Consider the following 22,094-nt stretch of genomic DNA (forward strand, 5'->3'; position numbering starts at 1 on the left):
AGGGCAAGGGCTTTGTCGATAGCACCATCGGGCGTATGATCGTCCTGCGGTTTGATGACACCATCAGGTGCATTATCAGGCATAGTAATGGCGCACTTGGGGCATAGGTGAAGGCCAATATGGCCCCCAGTAGTGGCGCACCATATTGAGCATTAGTGGCGCAACAATGCTAAATACTAGTGGCGCATTATGGGGCACAGTAATGGCGCACTTGGGGGCATACGTGAAGGTAAATATGGCCCCCTAGGAGGCATAGTAATGGCGCACTGTTGGACATAGTAATGGTGCACTATGTGGTGGGCCACTATTATCTGGGATACTAATGGCGCACCAGAGGTGCGCCATTACTATTTTTTACTAGTGGCGTGTTAATGGTGGTGCACCTATAGTGCGCCATTAATAGCAAAAATGGGTGTGCCACTAACAGCCTTTTTTCTAGTAGTGATGAAGGGCTTCTACATCAACACCATAGCCTCTCCGATGATGTGTGAGTTGTTAATCTCAGACCTTCGGGTCCATAGTTATTAGCTGGATGGCTTCTTCTCTCTCTTTGGATCTCAATACAAAGTTCTCCTCAATCTTCTTGGAGATCTATTCGATGTAACTCTTTTTGCGGTGTGTTTGTCAAGATCCTATGAATTGTGGGTTTATGATCAAGATTATCTATGAACAATATTTGAATCTCCTCTGAATTCTTTTATGTATGATTTGTTATCTTTGCAAGTCTCTTCGAATTATCAGTTTGGTTTGGCCTACTAGATTGATCTTTCTTGCAATAGCATAAGTGCTTAGCTTTGGGTTCAATCTTGCGGTGTTCGATCCCAGTGACAGAAGGGGAACCGATATGTATTGTATTGTTGCCATCAAGGATAAAAAGATGGGTTTATATCATTTTCTTGAGTTTATCCCTCTACATCATGTCATCTTGCCTAATGCGTTACTCTGTTCTTATGAACTTAATACTCTAGATGTATGTTGGATGGCGGTCGATGTGTGGAGCAATAGTAGTAGATGTAGAATCGTTTCGGTCTACTTGTTGCGGACGTGATGCCTATATACATGATCATGCCTAGATATTCTCATAACTATGCACTTTTCTATCAATTGCTCGACGGTAGTTTGTTCACCCACCGTAATACTTATGCTATCTTGAGAGAAGCCACTAGTGAAACCTATGCCCCCTAGGTCTATCTTCCATCATATTAATCTTCCAACAACTAGCAATTTCTGTCGCTGTTTATTTTGCAATCTTTACTTTTCAATCTATAAATCAAAAATACCAAAAATATTTATCTTATTATCTCTATCAGATCTCACTTTTGCAAGTGGTCGTGAAGGGATTGACAACCCCTTTATCGCATTGGTTGCAAGGTTCTTATTTGTTTGTGTAGGTACGAGGGACTTGCGTGTGGCCTCCTACTGGATTGATACCTTGGTTCTCAAAAACTGAGGGGAATATTTATGCTACTTTGCTGCATCACCCTTTCCTCTTCAAGGGAAAACCAATGCATGCTCAAGAGGTAGCACACACCATAAGGTGTGGTACTATGAAAATAATAGTTGACTGAAAACAAATAGGTCAGTCCATTTTTTCTGCACGGTCCGATGTACAAAGAACGGGGAGATCGCCTTCATCTACGTCCAGCCAGTCAGTGTTGCAACCTTCCTCGAAACGCCAGCGACCACCGGCCCAGTCCCTTGCCTTCACCCTCCCCACAACCACACTGCACCGTCGTGCTTGGCACCGCCCCTGGCCATCCCTTCAAGCCCCACCGACCTCCAGATCGGGCACAAGCAGCTCCTGCGCCCCACACCCCTATGATAGACACCGATGTGCCGCTTCCCCGGCGAACAGGCGGACTAGGTGCTCTACGCGCCTAAGTGGGTGCTGCTTCTTTTAATTGCGATTCGACTGAACCCTAATTATAATCCAGGCGGGCTACTGACCTCTAGCAAAGGTGAAATAGTAAATGGGAGGAAACCTTGTGCATTTAGTATCACGAAGAAGATGTAGTTCGAAGCGCTCAACTAGTTTCTTTCGTGGGATGAATACGGTGTGAGCAGAGACTTAAGATTTGCATGAATAAGGGAAGAGGAGTACCTCTTTCTGCTGGCAGTGTTGTGTCCTCCTTCTGTTTTTACAACGATCTTCTTGTGGTTCGCTGGAAACGAGAAGTTGTGGAGGACGGTGGAGCCTTGGACGAACCCATGGCCAAGTTGTTGAGTGTGGTGCGGTGGCCGTCTGTCGGCGGCGGGGAACCAGATCCAAGGCGGCAAACGACAGTGTAGCGGGAACAGCTCTAGTGCGGTGGACGGTTGTGACAGTGGAGCGGCAGCGGTGAGGCGCAGGACGACGTGGTTGAAGTGGTTCTGGTACAGCGCACGTCGGCGTCGGGGTCGTGGAGGAAGCTTTGCTTTGGCTTCAGCTGCTAAGTCCTTGAGGGCGTTGCGGTTGCGTTGGACGACGACGTCAGGGTACCGGCTCCGGCGTGATGGAGGAGGGCGGCGGTGGATTGGGCGTGATGAGGTGGAGGAAGGAGGAGGTTGGGGTTTCGGGGCTGGTGGAGAGGGCGTTTTGGCGCCCACGGAGTATGAATGGGGAAACGGGGGGAGGGGAAAGTAAGGGTGAACAATGTTTCTGTTTGGGACGCGCTTGTTTGAAATTTGGGGAAAGTTACAAACTTTGCCCTCATCTAAAATTTTGGACATATTGCGGGTTGGGGGTAGGACAGTAATCTCAGGTGTCCCAAATGGTGGGCGGGATAGATTTTGGCCAAGCACATGGGTGTTTACGTGCCCACGATGTATGAATGCTTCTCGGAGGCGGTTGAGACTGGCGTCATGGTGAAGTTACAAACCTACCCTGGTTTAGACCTTTAGACGTCGGGCTGATAGGCTACACGTGCCAGAGTCAGAACAGTAATTTCCTACCACCAAACATTAGTGTCACGCGGTTTCGGGTGACCAGAGGCTTATTTGGCGCTTCGTTCAATATTTGGGAGCAGAAGCATTAACGTTTTCGGTTCTTTTGAATTGAACTTTCAGGATTTGTCAAACTTCACAAATCTTTACTCTTGAAAATCCTAAAACTACAATTATTTTGGAATGGAGGTGGTACATTTGAATATACATTGTACACGAGTATATATTAAAAAATATGCAACTTACATTAGTTCATGCATGGTTCCAGATATAATCACCTTCGTTGCAAAAAAATAGTTAGACATGCGTATGAATATATAGGATGTTCAAATGCACAACAAAGATTGATGCCCCCTTTAAGATCTAATTTACAACTGCCATTATCTCGGGTTCAAATAGATGAATGCACTTCCTATGAATTCGAATCTTCGAAACCCTCTTTATGTTGAATTCAACATGTATTTTATTTCGTAGCTCGTAATTTGGAATGTATCCATGTAAGTGACAAATGTATAAAGTGCTTCACACTAACAACATGGAGTGCACTAATTAATGTTTATATATGAATTGCAAAAGCAATGCATTGCATGTATTTCAAACCGCTCTCACTCTATGGATCGATAATATGAAATAAACTACTATGTACCACTCTTTTCACTAATCTCAGTTGGAAAACACTATTTATCTCACATGCATATATACACACGGACGGTCTCTACTAGCCCTCTATACGCACATATATGTGCCTACGTGTCTCCCGCATGCACATTATCTTTAGGCCTCTCTCGCACACATTGCCCCCCCACAGACACACCTCTCTCTTAGTAGTTGGCAGATATGATTCCATCAGATCATTCGGTAGGATATCCCTGACTTTTCGGCTGGATCATAATACGAGGCAAAGTTTTACCCAAGTTCGGACCCTTGCAGTTGAGGAAAAAGCCTACTCCTGGTAATGTATATTAGTGATAGGGGTGTGTACAAAGTACACGTGAATACTAGGCATTGTGCGTGTGTGTATATTATCGATGAACTAGACCCCAGGCTTCTATAACATACTCGAGGCCTAGGGTCACAAATCATATATAGTCGGCTTATCACCAGTGGGGATAGAGTCCTCCATGAGTCTGGTAGCTTCGTGTTGTACGCCGAGTCCTCCACATGGGTCTTCATATAATGCGTCTCGGTCCAACCTATGTGGCGAAGGATGGAACTGACCCATGTGTCCTCATGTTGACCCACCACTACTAGAAATGATGTGCCCACCCCAACTAGAAATGATGTGCCCACCACACCACACATGTAATCGACCACTAAGAAAATAAGCATATACAATAGTACAATGTTATACATGAAAGTTAATTGCATGGTGCATCCAAAAATATTTGTTCTGCATTGTGAATGTTTATATTTTCTCCGAAAGTATTAGTCACGGGAAAGAGAAACAAAGGGCATATCTCTCGTTGTCTCAAGCGGACACCCCCGGCCTCTTTCTACACCACTTTCACATACGCACACAAACTATCTCTCGGCCCTCTAAAAGTATGCATGCCCATGACACATTCATGCGTGACGGTCACTGTATTTCAAGCGAAAGCACTATACGGTCGGTGGACTTCAGAATATGCTCATTACGGTCACCGTATATATTCTCGTGGTGATCATACGGTATCTAGCTCATGATACATCTCCGTATTTTCACTACAAGAAATTTGCCAACTTGCGACCATCACAATTGGTCACTGAAAGGTCATTGTTTTTCATTTGCGACCTTTTTGTGACCAAAAACAGATGGTCAAAAGCTGACGGTCGTAAACTGAAATTGACGACCTTCTTTGTGATATGTAAAAGGTCGTTGGTTCTTTGACCAAATTTTTAGTCACTAGCAGCCTCCCCAGGCCACGTAGGATCCAACGTGGCACGCTAACATGGATAATAATCAGTCTGGTCCAATTGGGTGTCTATATGGGCCGAGCCCATTAATTCAGCCTTTTTATATATATTTTTCTATTAAATTTTGCTAGCTACATGGGCCTAGCCCAACAATTCAGCCATTTATTTATATCTTGGCCGTGGCCTTTTAACATTGTTTGGGCCATTATATTTTGGAGCTGGTCCCACCAATCAGATGGGTCCCACTTGTCATCATCTCACACATTGGGCCCACTTGACAAAAAATTCAAAACTGCTCAGATTATTTTCATAAGTGGGTCCCACGAGTCAGGTTTCCATCCCACACGTTTTCAAATCACATACATAATCAATATTTCAGACGAAACAGTACAATATTTACAACCCCAATATGTAGTTCATCGAATAACACTAAGTCTACTACAATCTGTAGATAGTCTATTACAACCCCAATATGCCTATTGTTACAATATTACAATATTTACAGTCTATTACAGTCAAACATAAGATACAACTCTTTAATGAGTAGGGCTATAGGGCTTGAAACTTCAAATTTCATAGACCTGGAGCTCCTGTAAAAGAGTGAACACATAGGCTACCAGCATTAGATTCTTAGATTATTCCTGGACTATCCAAAAATTATATACTGAAAGAGATCACGTAGAAATGTAGATTTACGGACCAAATATATGATAAAACAACAGATTCAGCCAACTTCAAAGACCTAGATGTTTGTGATGCATCTTCATATAACCACAAGAACACTAGGTATAGTATGATATGATTCCAGGAGACCACAAGAGCATCAATCAGCAGCGGGTATATAACTAGCAAACTATCTACTAGACATCATCGATACTTGAACCATAACATGCATGTCCAGCAAGGAAACAAAAAATGGGACAAGTACTAATGCTGGATAACATGTACATGAAGGCCATCCAATGGTTTCAGCCACATCCTAATAAACCAGTGACACTCTAATACTACTAATTACCAGCATCAAATAAAATAGCCAAATGAGGCACCAGCACTTGATCATCGACACAACAGTCAGCATGGACTCAACAACGGTGCAAAAAGTATCAAAAATCCTAACTAACCCATGAAACAGAGCATGGTTGTAGCGTAGCAAAGGGAGGAGCTCACAATGCTGGTTTGCGTAGCCAATGTCGAACAGCCTCCGTTCGTTGCTTGCGAGCACCATGCACCTTGGTGCCTTGCATACGGCCTCCTTAGAGTCTGCGAGAGAAAGAACGAGGTGAAGGTTAGTCACATCAAGGATGCTGCTGTTCTGGGTCAAGCTAAGTCAACGACATAAGAGATTTTAGTCAAATTAACATGTGAACATCTTTCACAATAGTAGTAGTATAAATTGGAGTAGTAAGAATGCAAGGAAACCAAAGATGGGACAAATATTGATAGCAACAAAATAACCTGGATATGACAATAGCAGTAGTATAAATTGTAGCGACTGAAGCACAAGCAGGCAAACATGCATCTCATCCCAACCTAAAACTAGAAATAGTAGCAGCCATTCATTTTTTACACAGGTGTAAAACTAAACCATAAGCACTACAACATTTGCTAAACATGTCAGATAAAGAACTCTATCTCAAAAGGCCTGAAAGAAGATTACATAAGCACCAGAACACCCTAACCACCATCATTTCTCTTCATAGTTGATCTGATGTAAGAAAAGTAAGCAATATGATACAGCAGTAGGCAAGTAGTATATATAACTCATGGGCGTTTGGGGTGAGGCGGGAGGCGAGGCGGAGGTAGTTCATGTGCTCAGTGCGCTTGCGGATGGCGTTCTCGGCATGGCTCTGGGCGCTGTTGGCGCTGCCCTTCTCGATGGCCTTCTTCACCTTGAGCTACCGAGGAAAGAGCCACCACCGGCAGTTTGTTATAGTACCAGGGTCAGTGAACTTTCCAAATATGGATTCAGCAAATGCATAGTGAGTTCACTTGTTAATTGGCTAGTTGAGTTCTACTGATGACCTACAGAGCAACTAAAATTGTGCTGCTATATATAGACACGCAGCATAGATGAGAAAAATGGAAGACATGAATTTGATGCTATCTTGAAAGTAAAAGAGAACTATATTTATCACAACTTTGAAAAGTAACTATATAGTGCAATGGTATAATATTTGATACGGCAACCAGGAAGTGGTACAATACAAATGCTGATTAACCAAATTACAAAAGAGTTCCCAAACATTTGGTGCTCACAGGTAGAACTTAAGAATCATTCGTGAATTAACAAGTTCCATTTTTCTCTTCTACGCTTACACAGGTTCTTTGCTTTGATCAGCACATTCATGATCACACGGGAACCCAGGTAGACACAATTTATCTTTGGTGTATTATCATCGTTTTCAGAGGTAGACTGGACTTTTACACGGGTTCTTTTGAACACACAGGAACCCAACAGTAGTATTTGGTGTATTTTTCTCTTCCACGCTTACAATACAAATGCTAATTTAGCTTTGCTTTGTTCAAGATTTCTGCACATTTTATTTTTGCAATGTTTTCTATGTGAAGAAGTTCTTTTCTGCAATGTTCCAGCAAAAAAAAATGAAAGGTGCCAGTTTCACATTATGCAGAATATGATCCCGCGTGAAACGCAAATGAACAAATGACCCAATACCTGCTAGCATTTGTACAAGACTGGGATAATGTGATCATGCGTTGGGCAAGAGAAACTATTGACAGCGACCTCATAGCGCAAAATTCAGTAGACCGACAATGTGTAAGGCAAGACCACCAATCCGAAACTCCAAGAAGTGACCCAACAAATCTAGCGGGGAAGTGAGATGTGCAGAGACCATGGAACCTTCTTGAGCGCGAGGTGCTGCAACTTGGGCAGGTCCTCCTCGAGGAGCTTGGCCCTAGCGCGGTGGATCTCGGCGTTGAGCGTGACGACCGTGGCCTCCTGCTTCGCCGCCTCCGCTTTCTGCAACCAAACTGATCAGATTCAGACCAGGGCAGCGGGGGTAGGGGCGGAGAGTAGGGTAACTTGATGCATTGGGAGATCTCGGCGTCGACGGAGCCGCAGAGGCGGGAGAGCGCGTGGAGGGTGGGGCGTCACGAGGAGAAGATGGCAGAGAGGAAGGGGAAGGGATCGAGAGGAGTGGGGACGGAGTGGCGATGTGGCGATGAATGGATGAGGATGGCGGCAAGCTCTGCCTGATGGAGTTGGCGGCGGTGATCTGGCCTCGCCGTCGCCGGAAGTGGAGGATCCCAGCGAAGTTAGGGGTGGCGGCCGAAACCCTAGCTAGCTACGGGGAGGTGGTGGAAGGCGGAAGCGACAATTCTGGCCGTCGGGGAGGGAAGGGAAGGGTGCAGACCGGTGGGAGAGGTGGGTGGCGGAGGTGAGGGGAGAGGTGGGTGGTGGAGGCGAGGGGAGGACGGGGCGGCGGCAGAGGGATCTGGATTGGGGAGAGGAGTGGAGGCTAGGGTTCACGCGCGTGTGAGAGAGAGAGAGGCTGCACTGGGTTGGATTGACAGATGGATTGATGTATGAATGGACGGATGGACGGATGTTTGCCACGTCATGGATCCATGTCACAACGGATTCCACCAATCAGAATTGAGCCTATGTTTCTCTTATAGTTTTTATCCTCTTATTTAGGGAAAACATTCAACATATTAACCACTTACAGTTTGTTAAGATGAAATAATATTGTGCACATGTGTGTATCTTGTGATGACAAACAATGTTGATCTGGGGAGTTTTCATTTTCATTGCACAAAAAAGTCGTTTTCTATTTTTTGAGTGCCCGAAATGAGTTTTTTTTTGTGAAGGACCTACCATATATTTGGTGCAAAATTGTACCAAATCAATTTTCTAAAATACTAGGACATATTTAATGCACAACTGACCAAATGGTTGGGTGTAAAAAGTTTTGATCCACCTCTCGTGAAAAAGACAAATTTCTGCCGATTTAGTTGGAAGCGGGTCAAATTTGAACTGCAGCTGCCTCGTAGTTTGCTCTTTATTTTTTCCAAAAATCATTTATAGGTACATAAGTATCAATTTAATCAGAGAAACATCAAAAGTTTTCCAAGATTCAACCACTAGCTAGGAACGGTCAAGCCCGCCGTTTTGACAGCATTTTGAAACGTTCATAACAAATTAAAAAATTAAAAAAATTGGAAAAGCTTCGCATTGTGTCATTATATGCGAAAAAGTTGCCACAAAAAATAATAAACTTGTAATACGAAAATTATTTCAAAAAGATTTCTCAGAAATGAGCTATCATGCGTGAAGATTCATTGCTTTCAAGCCAAATGATCAATCTTATGGCCACATTCAAGGCATAGTTTGTTCAAATGATCTCATATTGTGCACATGGGTGCATCTTGGAATTCCAAACAATGTTGCCTAAGGGAGTTTTCATTTTCCATTTTTTGAGTGCCCGAAATGAGTTTTTTTTATGAAGGACCTACCATATATTTGTTGCAAAATTGTACCGAATCAATTTTCTAAAATACTAGGACATATTTAATGCACAATTGACCAAATGGTTGGGTGTAAAAAGTTTTGATCCACCTCTCGTGAAAAAGACAAATTTCTACCAATTCAGCTGGAACCGGGTCAAATTTGAACTGCAACTACCTTGTAGTTTGCTCTTTATTATTTTCAAATGATCCCATATTGTGCACAAGGGTGCACCTTGGAATTCCAGACAATGTTGCCTAAGGGAGTTTTCATTTTCTTTGCATGGAAATTTCATTTTCCATTTTTTGAGTGCCCGAAATGAGTTTTTATTGTGAAGGACCTACCATATATTTGTTGCAAAATTGGACCAAATCATTTTTCTAAAATAATAGGACATATTTAATGCACAATTGACCAAATGGTTGGGTTTAAAAAGTTTTGATCCACCTCTCGTGAAAAAGACAATTTTTGTAGATTCAGTTGGAAGCGGGTCAAATTTGAATTGCAGTTGCCTCGTAGTTTGCTCTTTATTATTTCCAAAAATCATTTATAGGTACATAAGTATGTATTTAATCAGAGAAACATAAAAAGTTTTCCAAGATTCAACCACTAGCTAGGAACGGTCAAGCCCGCCGTTTTGACCGCATTTTGAAACGAACATAAAAAATTAAAATATTAACAAATTGGAAAACCTTCGCATTGTGTCATTATATGTGACCAAGTTGCCACAAAAATAATAAACTTGTAATACGTCAATTATTTTTAAGAAGTGTTCTCAGAAATGAGCTCTCATGCGTGAAGATTCATTGCTTTCATACCAAATGATCAATCTTATGGCCGCATTCCAGGCATAGTTTGTTCAAATGATCTCATATTGTGCACAATTGTGCATCTTAGAATTCCAAACAATGTTGTCTAAGGGTGTTTTCATTTTCTTTACACGGAAATTTCATTTTCCATTTTTTGAGTACCCGAAATGAGTTTTTATTGTGAAGTACCTACCATATATTTATTTCAAAATAGGACCAAATCGTTTTTCTAAAATACTAGGACATATTTAATGCACAATTGACCAAATGGTTGGGTGTAAAAAGTTTTGATCCACCTATTGTGAAAAAGACAAATTTCTGCAGATTCAGTTTGAAGCGGGTCAAATTTGAACTACAGCTGCCTCGTAGTTTGCTCTTTATTTTTTCCAAAAATCTTTTATAGGTACATAAGTATCTATTTAATCAAAGAAACATCAAAAGTTTTCCAAGATTCAACCACTAGCTAAGAACGGTCAAGCCCGCCATTTTGACCGCATTTTGAAACAGGCATAAAACATTAAAAAATCAAAAAACTGGAAAACTTTCGCATTGTGTCATTATATGTGACCAAGTTGCCAGAAAAAAAAACTTGCAATACGGCAATTCTTTTAAAAAATGTTCTCATATATGAGCTATCATGCGTGAAGATTCATGGCTTTCAAGCCAAATGATCATTCTTGTGGCCCCATTCATGGCATAGTTTGTTCAAATGATCTCATATTGTGCACAAGGGTGCATCTCGGAATTCCAAACAATGTTGCCTAAGGGAGTTTTCATTTTCTTTGCATGGAAATTTCATTTTCCATTTTTTGAGTGCCCGAAATGAGTTTTTTTTGTGAAGGACCTGCCATATATTTGTTGCAAAATTGAACCAAATCAATTTTCTAAAATACTAGGACATATTTAATGCACAATTGACCAAATGGTTGGGTGTAAAAAGTTTTGATCCGCCTCTTGTGAAAAAGACTAATTTCTGCCGATTCAGCTAGAAGCGGCTCAAATTTGAACTGCAGCTGCCTCCTTGTTTGCTCTTTATTTTTTTCCCAAAATCATTTATAGGTCCATAAGTATCAATTTAATCAGATAAACATCAAAAGTTTTCCAAGATTCAACCACTAGCTAGGAACGGTCAAGCCCGCCGTTTAGATCGCATTTTGAAACGGGCATCAAAAATTCAAAAAAAACAAAAAATTGTAAAACCTTCGCATTGTGTCATTGTATGTGAACAAGTTACCAGAAAAAAAAACTTGTAATACGGCAATTATTTTAAAAAAGTGTTCTCAGAAATGAGCTATCATGCGTGAAGATTCATGCCTTTCAAGTCAAATGATCAATCTTGTGGCCACATTCATGGCATAGTTTGTTCAAATGATCTCATATTGTGCAGAAGGGTGCATCTTAGAATTCCAAACAATGTTGCCTAAGGGTGTTTTCATTTTCTTTGCACGGAAATTTCATTTTCCATTTTTTGAGTGCCCGAAATGAGTTTTTATTGTGAAGGACCTACCATATATTTGTCAAAAAATTGTACCAAATCAATTTTCTAAAATACTAGGACATATTTAATGCACAATTGAGCAAATGGTTGGGTGTAAAAAGTTTTGATCCACCTCTCATGAAAAGACTAATTTCTGCCCATTCAGTTAGAAGCAGGTCAAATTGGAACTGCAGCTGCCTCGTAGTTTGCTCTTTATTTTTTCCCAAAATCATTTATAGGTCCATAAGTATCAATTTAATCAGATAAACATCAAAAGATTTCCAAGATTCAACCACTAGCTAATAACGGTCAAGCCCACCGTTTTGACCGCATTTTGAAACGGGCATAAAAAATTCAAAAAAACAAAAAAAAATGGAAAACCTTCGCATTGTGTCATTATATGTTACCGAGTTGCCAAAAAAATAATAAACTTGTAATACGACAATTATTTCTAAAAAGTGTTCTCAAAAATGAGTTATCATGCGCGAAGATTCATGGCTTTCAAACTAAATGATCTATCTTATGGCCACATTCATGGCATAGTTTGTTCAAATGATCTCATATTATGCACAAGGGTGCATCTTGGAATTCCAAACTATGTTGCCTAAGGGAATTTTCATTTTCTAAGCATGGAAATTTCATTTTCCATTTTTCAGTGCCCAAAATGAGTTTTTATTATGAAGGACCTACCATATATTTGTTGCAAAATCGTACCAAATCAATTTTCTAAAATACTAGGACATATTTAATGCACCGTTGACCAAATGGTTGGGTGTAAAAAGTTTTGATCCACCTCTCGTGAAAAAGACAAATTTCTGCCGATTTAGTTTGAAGCGGGTCAAATTTGAACTTCAGCTGCCTCATAGTTTGCTCTTTATTTTTTCCAAAAATCATTTATAGGTACATAAGTATCAATTTAATCAGAGAAACATCAAAAGTTTTCCAAGATTCAACCACTAGCTAGGAACGGTCAAGCCCGCTGTTTTGACCGCATTTTGAAACGTTCATAAAAAATTAAAAAAATTGGAAAACCTTCGCATTGTGTCAACATATGTGACCAAGTTACCACAAAAAATTATAAACTTCTAATACGGCAATTATTTTAAAAAAAGTGTTGTCAGAAATGGGCTATCATGCGTGAAGATTTATTGCTTTCAAGCCAAATGATCAATCTTATGGCCACATTCAAGGCATAGTTTGTTCAAATGATCTCATATTGTGCACATGGGTGCATCTTGGAATTCCAAACAATGTTGCCTAAGGGACTTTTCATTTTCTTTGCAAGAAAATTTCATTTTCCATTTTTTGAATGCCATAAATGAGTTTTTTTTATGAAGGAACTACCATATATTGGTTGCAAAATTGTACCAAATCAATTTTCTAAAATACTAGGACATATTTAATGCACAATTGACCAAATGGTTGAGTGTAAAAAGTTTTGATCCACCTCTCGTGAAAAATTCAAATTTCTACCGATTCAGTTGGAAGTGGGTCAAATTTGAATTGCATTTGCCTCTTAGTTTGCTCTTTATTTTCCCCAAAATCATTTATAGGTACATAAGTATCAATTTAATCAGATAAACATCAAAAGTTTTCCAAGATTCAACCACTAGCTAGGAATGGTCAATCCCGCCGTTTTGACCGCATTTTGAAACGGGCATAAAAAATTCAAAAAAATGAAAAAATTGGAAAACCTTCGCATTGTGTCATTATATATGACCAAGTTGCCAAAAAAAAATAATAAATTTGTAATACGACAATTATTTCAAAAAAGTGTTCTTGGAAATGAGCTATCATGCGTGAAGATTCATGGCTTTCAAACCAAATGATCAATCTTATGGCCACATTCATGGCATAGTTTGTTCAAATGATTTCATATTGTGCACAAGGGTGCATCTTTGAATTGCAAACAATGTTGCCTAAGGGACTTTTCATTTTCTTTGCAAGGAAATTTCATTTTCCATTTTTTGAGTGCCCGAAATGAGTTTTTATTGTGAAGGACCTACCATATATTTGTTGAAAAATTGGACCAAATCATTTTTCTAAAATACTAGGACATATTTAATGCACAATTGACCAAATGGTTGGGTGTAAAAAGTTTTGATCCACCTCTCATGAAAAAGACAAATTTCTGCAGATTCAGTTGGAAGCGGGTCAAATTTGAATTGCCGATGCCTCGTAGTTTGCTCTTTATTATTTCGAAAAATCATTTATAGTTACATAAGTATCTATTTAATTAGAGAAACATAAAAAGTTTTCCAAGATTCAACCACTTGCTAGGAACGGTCAAGCCCGTTGTTTTGACCACATTTTGAAACGGGCATAAAAAAATAACAAATTGGAAAACCTTCGCATTGTGTCATTATATGTGACCAAGGTTCCACAAAAAATAATAAACTTGTAATACGGAAATTATTTTAAAAAGTGTTCTCAGAAATGTGCTATCATGCATGAAATTCATTGCTTTCAAACCAAATGATCAATCTTATGGCCACATTCAAAGCATAGTTTGTTCAAATGATCTCATATTGTGCACAAGGGTGCATCTTGGAATTCCAAACAATGTTTCATAAGGGTGTTTTCATTTTCTTTGGACGGAAATTTCATTTTCCATTTTTTGAGTGCCCGAAATGAGTTTTTATTGTGAAGGACCTACCATATATTTGTTGCAAAATTGGACCAAATCATTTTTCTAAACTACTAGGACATATTTAATGAACAATTGACCAAATGGTTAGTGTTAAAAGTTTTGATCCACCTCTCATGAAAAAGACAAATTTCTGCAGATTTAGGTGGAAGCGAGTCAAATTTGAACTGCAGCTGCCTCCTAGTTTGCTCTTTATTTTTTTCCAAAAATCATTTATAGGTACATAAGTTTTCCAAGATTCGACCACTATCTAGGAACGGTCAAGCCCGTCGTTTTGACCGCATTTTGAAACGGGCATAAAAAATTAAAAAATTAACAAATTGGAAAACCTTCGCATTGTGTCATTATATGTGACCAAGTTGCCACAAAAAATAATAAACTTGTAATGCGGCAATTATTTTTAAAAAGTGTTCTCAGAAATGAGCTATCATGCGTGAAGATTCATTGCTTTCAAACCAAATGATCAATCTTATGGCCACATTCAAGGCATAGTTTGTTCAGATGATCTAATATTGTGCACAAGGGTGCATCTTGGAATTCCAAACAATGTTGCCTAAGGGTGTTTTCATTTTCTTTGCACGGAAATTTCATTTTCCATTTTTTGAGTGCCCAAAATGAGTTTTTATTGTGAAGTACCTACCATATATTTGTTGCAAAATTGGACCAAATCATTTTTCTAAAATACTAGGACATATTTAATCCAGAGTTGACCAAATGGTTGGGTGTAAAAAGTTTTCATCCACCTATTGTGAAAAAGACAAATTTCTGCGGATTCAGTTCGAAGCGGGTCAAATTTAAACTGCAGCTGCCTCGTAGTTTGCTCTTTATTTTTTCGAATAACCATTTATAGGTACATAAGAATCTATTTAATCAAAGAAACATCAAAAGTTTTCCAAGATTCAACCACTAGCTAAGAACGGTCAAGCCCGCCGTTTTGACCGCATTTTGAAACAGGCATAAAAAATTTAAAAAATCAAAAAAATTGAAAACCTTCGCATTAGGTTATTATATGTGACCAAGTTGCCAGAAAAAATAATAAATTTGTAATACGGAAATTATTTTAAAAAATGTTCTCATAAATGAGCTATCATGCGTGAAGATTCATGGCTTTCAAGCCAAATGATCAATCGTGTGGCCCCATTCATGGCATAGTTAGTTCAAATGATCTCATATTGTGCATAAGTGTGCATCTTGGAATTCCAAACAATGTTGGCTAAGGGAGTTTTCATTTTCTTTGCACGGAAATTTCATTTTCCATTTTTTGAGTGCCCGAAATGAGTTTTTTTCTGAAGGGTCTGCCATATATTTGTTGCAAAATTGTACCAAATCAATTTTCTAAAATACTAGGACATATTTAATGCTCAATTGACCAAATGGTTGGGTGTAAAAAGTTTTGATCCACCTCTCGTGAAAAATACTAATTTCCGCCGATTCAGGTGGAAGCAGGTCAAATTTGAACTACAGTTGCCTCATAGTTTGCTCTTTATTTTTTCCCAAAATCATTTATAGGTACATAAGTATCAATTTAATCAGATAAACATCAAAAGTTTTCCAAGATTCAACCACTAGCTAAGAACGGTCAAGCCCGCCGTTTTGACTGCATTTTGAAACGGGCATAAAAATTTCAAAAAAAATCAAAAATTGGAAAACCTTCGCATTGTGTCATTATATGTGACCAAGTTGCCATAAAAAATAATAAACTTGTAATATGACAATTATTTTAAAAAAGTGTTCTAAGAAATGAGCTATCATGCATGAAGATTCATGGCTTTCAAGCCAAATGATCAGTCTTGTGTCCACATTCATGGCATAGTTTGTTTAAATGATCTCATATTGTGCATAAGGGTGCATCTTGGAATTCCAAACAATGTTGCCTAAGGGAGTTTTCATTTTCTTTGCACGGAAATTTCATTTTCCATTTTTTGAGTGCCCGAAATGAGTTTTTTTTGTGAAGGGTCTGCCATATATTTGTTGCAAAATTGTACCAAATCAATTTTCTAAAATACTAGGACATATTTAATGCTCAATTGACCAAATGGTTGGGTGTAAAAAGTTTTGATCCACCTCTCGTGAAAAAGGTTAATTTCTGCCGATTCAGGTGGAAGCGGGTCAAATTTGAACTATAGTTGCCTCATAGTTTGCTCTTTATTTTGTTCCCAAAATCATTTATAGGTACATAAGTATCAATTTAATCAGATAAACATCAAAAGTTTTCCAAGATTCAACCACTAGCTAGGAACGGTCAAGCCCGCCGTTTTGACCGCATTTTGAAACGGGCATAAAAAATTCAAAAAAAAATCAAAAACTTGGAAAACCTTTGCATTGTGTCATTATATGTGACCAAGTTGCCATAAAAAATAATAAACTTGTAATATGACAATTATTTTAAAAAAGTGTTCTAAGAAATGAGCTATCATGCGTGAAGATTCATGGCTTTCAAGCCAAATGATCAGTCTTGTGTCCACATTCATGGCATAGTTTGTTCAAATGATCTCATATTGTGCACAAGGATGCATCTTGGAATTCCAAAAAATGTTGCCTAAGGGAGTTTTCATTTTCTTTGCACGGAAATTTCATTTTCCATTTTTTGAGTGCCCGAAATGAGTTTTTATTGTGAAGGACCTACCATATATTTGTTGAAAAATTGTACCAAATCAATTTTCTAAAATACTAGGACATATTTAATGCACCATTGACCAAATGGTTGGGTGTAAAAAGTTTTGATCCACCTCTCGTGAAAAAGACTAATTTCTGTCGATTCAGGTGGAAGCGGATCAAATTTGAACTGCAGCTGCCTCGTAGTTTGCTCTTTATTTTTTCACAAAATCATTTATAGGTACATAAGTATAAATTTAATCAGATAAACATCAAAAGATTTCCAAGATTCAACCACTAGCTAATAACGGAAAACCTACGCATTGTGTCATCATATGTGACCAAGTTGCCAGAAAACCGGAAAACCTACGCATTGTGTCATCATATGTGACCAAGTTGCCAGAAAAAAAACTTGTAATACGGCAATTATTTTCAAAAATGTTCTCAGGAATGAGCTATCATGCGTGAAGATTGATGGCTTTCAAGCCAAATGATCAATCTTGTGGCCCCATTCATGGCATACTTTGTTCAAATGATCTCATATTGTGCAGAAGGGTGCATCTTGGAATTCCACACAATGTTGCCTAAGGGAGTTTTCATTTTCTTTGCACGGAAATTTCATTTTCCATTTTTTGAGTGCCTGAAATGAGTTTTTATTGTGAAGGACCTACCATATATTTGTTGCAAAATTGTACGAAATCAATTTTTTAAAATACTAGGACATATTTAATGCAGAATTGACCAAATGGTTGGGTGTAAAAAGTTTTGATCCACCTCTCGTGAAAAAGACTAATTTCTGCCGATTCAGCTCGAAGCGGGTCAAATTCGAACTGCAGCTGCCTTGTTGTTTGCTCTTTATTTTTTTCCAAAATCATTTATAGGTACATAAGTATCAATTTAATCAGATAAACTTCAAAAGTTTTCCAAGATTCAACCACTAGCTAGGAACGGTCAAGCCCGCCGTTTTCACCGCATTTTGAAACGGGCATAAACAATTCAAAAACATCAAAAAATTGGAAAACCTTCGCATTGTGTCACTATACATGACCAAGTTGCCACAAAAAATAATAAACTTGTAATATGGTAATTATTTTAAAAAAGTGTTCTCAGAAATGAGCTATCATGCGTGAAGATTCATTGCTTTCAAGCCAAATGATCAATCTTATGGCCACATTCAAGGCATAGTTTGTTCAAATGATCTCATATTGTGCACATGTCACATCCCCAGTTCAGGCCTTGCTTGTCTTTGCTTTAGCTTCCATGCATCATGTTTAAATTCTTTTGAAAACATGAAATAGGGATTGCTTAAACCCTAGCATCAAAGGAATTCACTAGGTTCAACTAAAACAATTTCAGTGAATCCAAATGTCTTTCAAAAATGTTCATCATTTCTGGAAAATGCTGGAAACAGTAACAAGAGGTGTTGCACAATTTTTCCATGACATATTTGGGCTCTGAATTAAATCATATGGTATTTTTATTTGGGCATTTAAATACTATAAAATATTTTAAATGCTCTAATAATTCAGAAACTAGTTGAAGGCTGTTGGAAATAATTTCAACAGTGCCACAAATATTTTCAGGATTTTTAATAATGCTCTCGCATTTTTAATAAAGCCAAAACAATTGCAGAAAATAGAAAATGGAATTAAAAGAAAGTGAGAAAAACTGACTAGCACTTACCTGGCAGCCCACTTACCCCGGCCCAGCTCCTGTGCTGGCCCACCTGCGGCCCAGCCCACCACCAGCCTCCTCTATCGTCGTCCTCCCCCTCGCCCCGAAGCAGCTGCGTGCTGGACGCACGCGCGTCGACGCCGGCCACCTCCTGCTTCGCGCTGGAGGCCGCTCCTTCGTCCTAATCCGCGTCTGGAGACGCCCGAGGCCCCTCTCTCACTTCCCCCTCACTCTCTCACTCCCTCCCGTGCCTTCTCCCCCTCCCCTAGCTTCCTCTCCCTCCCACCGAGCGGAGCCCGTCGCCGCCGTTCACTGCCACCATGGACACCGGTCAGCCCTAGCCCCATGGACGTGCCCCAGAGCTCCGCCACGACCTCTTCTTCGTCCCCATCCAGCTACACGTCTCCGAGCGCCCTGCCTCGCCGTCAGCACCATCTTCTTCCTCCTCGGGTCACCGAGATCGCCATTGCCGTTCGTCGTCGCCAGTGCTTCCCCGAGCCACCCAGCTGCACCAGAAGAACCGCCGTGAGCACCTGCGCCTTTCCCCTCTCTCCCTGCAGTCTAACTCGTCCTCTAGCGCTAGCGCTGCCGCGCCCGAGAGCTCGTTGCCGCCGTCCATGGCGCCGCCGCGGCCACAGCTGCTGCCACCCGCGGCCGAGCTCATCAGCGTGCTTAGCGCACCCCCACGAGACCGTAGCCTCCCACCTCTACCCCTCTCGTGCACTGCAACCCCAAACCTGCAACCCACCATGCTCCGGCCGCCGCCTTGCTCGCCGGCGGCGCTGCTCCCGGCCACTCCGCGGCTTCTCGTCCGGTCCTTTGGATGCGGACGAGCAAGAGCTACTCCCCGGTGCCCTCAGCTCGGCAAACCACCATCCGTAGCTCAAATCCGAGCCGAGCCGCCGTCGTTTTGGTCGCCACCGGCAAGGCTCCGGCGACTACCGACGTGGCCATCATTAGCAGCTAATCGCGCCACTAATTAACCTCCAGTGAAACAGACAACCGGGCCCCACCGCCTAACTAACCGGCTACCTAAATAAGATTAAGTTTAATCTAATTCTACTGGGCCCACATGTCAGTTTTGACTATGCTGATGTGGCCGTTGACCCGACCCCACCTGTCTGTGACTCTAGCCAGCGCTGTGTCACTGACCTTCGGGTCCCAGCCGTCAGGTTTGACCTAGGCTGGCGCGTTTGACCTGCTGACGTCACAGTGACGCAACGCTGATGCAGTTAATAATTTTCTGGATTTAAAATAATTCAGAAAATTCCAGAAAATGCCCAAAACTTCTAAAATTCATATAAATTCAACCGTAACTCCAAATGAGATGAAAAGTATATATGAAAAATGATAAAAAAATCCAACCTATCCATCTGTACCATTTTCATGCATGTTAGAGGAAACTTATGGTTCCTGTTTAGTACAAATCTTATAAATGGCATTAAACCTTCACATATGGAGTTTGGATTTGAATTTTGGATTCAATCCAACTTCATTTAACTTGTCGCTAGTTGCATTAGCTTAAACCACGGCATATTGCCATGTCATGATCATGCATCATATTGTGCATTGCATTGATTGTGTTCTTCCTTGTTTGCCGGCATTTGTCCCCTCTCGGTAGACGATGTTCTGACGTTGTGATCGTTGACACTGATGAAGACTCAATGCTACCTTCAAAAGTGCTAGGCAAGCAAAAACCCCTTGTTCATTGCGATACAATCCCACTCTCTCGCTCCTACTCTCTTTTACTGCATTAGGACAACAACGATTCATCTGTTACTTGCTACGGTAGCTGAACCCCTTTATCCTCTGCATGACCTGTCATTGCCACAGTAAATAGATGAAACCCACTAGCATGAGTAGGAGTTGTTTGAGCGCTGTTGTGCCTACTCATTCATGCTTGTTTGTCATGCCTTCTACTATTAGAGTTGAGCCAGGTCTGATTCATCGGGGATGAATCAGAGGTGTGTGAACATGTCCTACTGTGTGTGGGCTAAGTGTGTGAACATGATTTGGTAAAGGTAGCGGTGAGAGGCCATGTAGGAGTACATGGTGGGTTGTCTCATTGAAGCTGTCCTTAGGAACTGAGTTCTGTGTTTGTGATCCATGAACAGTTACTACCACACATTGGGTTCCGGTAACTCGACCCCTCTTGACTTATTAATCAACATGATCTCTGTCCAGGAGTTGCAACTAGTTTCTGGTGTTTGTAGGTAGTGTTAGTAGTCTACCAAGTGGCACCCGGTACAGATGGGCTTGGGACAGACTAGGCACAGTGGCCGGTGTACCAAGTGGCACCCAGATGGTGGACTTGGGAACCCTGCACACATCGTTTGGGGCCGTGAGCGACACCCCGGCCGGATCTCCTTGCAGATGGAACCCGAATAGGCGATAAACCTGGATGAGAGACTTGTGTGGTTAGTCAGGTCGTGGCCGACACCCTCGCTGGGCTTCCGCTTGAAGGTTGCCGAGTACATGTCATGTAAACGGTGGTAAGTGGTGAGAGCGTGTGTGAAGAAGTACACCCCTGCAGGGTTAACATTATCTATTTGAATAGCCATGTCCGCGGTAAAGGACTTCTGGGTTGCCTGTACAGTTCATAGACAAGTGAAAGTGGATACTCTAATATACGCAAGATAAGCGTGAGTGCTATGGATGGCGTTCTCGTAGGGAGACGGGAGAGGATCCATAGTGGTGTATTGATATGGTGAATATGTGGACTCGTGTGCGCCACCTCAAAAGAGTTACTTGCGGTCGTAGTTTAGGATAGCCACCGAGTCAAAGCTGGCTTGCTACAGTTAAACCCCACCACCCCCTTTGTTGATAATGATGCATATGTAGTTAGATCTGATGTAAGTCTTACTGGGAACATTTGTACTCACGTTGCTTAATTTATGTTTTTGCAGAGAGACTTCAGTCTCGCTAGTAGTTCCACGTGGACTTCGACGTTTAGCTTGTTACCTCAGCTACGATCTTGTGCCCTCGGCAGGATCTGGTAGATAGTCAGGCTTCTCAGCCTTTTTCATTTGTAGATGTCTGTACTCAGACATGTTAAGCTTCCGCATGTGCTTTGACTTGTATGCTCTGAATGTTGGGTCGTGAGACCCATGTTTTTAATATCTCGCTCCTCGGAGCCTATTGAATAATACTTTGAGTCATAGAGTTATGTTGTGATGCCATGTTGTATTTGCATATATCAAGCATATTGTGTGTATGTTATTGAAATGCTTGGTATGTGTGGGATCTGACTATCTAGTTGTTTATCCTTGGTAGCCTCTCTTACCGGGAAATGTCTCCTAGTGCTTCCACTCAGCCCTGGTAGCTTGCTACTGCTTCGGAACACTTAGGCTGGCCGGCATGTGTCCTTCTTTGTTCCTGTGTCTGTCCCTTCGGGGAAATGCCACGCGGTGTCTATCGGAGTCTTGTTAGCCTGCTATAGCCCAGTTTAACGGAGTCCTGCAAGCCCAATTGCTACAGCCCGGATTCACTCGCTGATAACCGACACGTTCGTTGCTGGGTCATGTATGCCTCTCCCTCTAAGTTAGTGCCACTTTGGGTTCACGACTAGCCATGTCAGCCCGGGTTCTTGATCATATGGATGCTAGCGGC

The sequence above is a fragment of the Triticum aestivum genome, chromosome 2B (assembly GCF_018294505.1).
Source record: "Triticum aestivum cultivar Chinese Spring chromosome 2B, IWGSC CS RefSeq v2.1, whole genome shotgun sequence".
NCBI lineage: Eukaryota > Viridiplantae > Streptophyta > Magnoliopsida > Poales > Poaceae > Triticum > Triticum aestivum.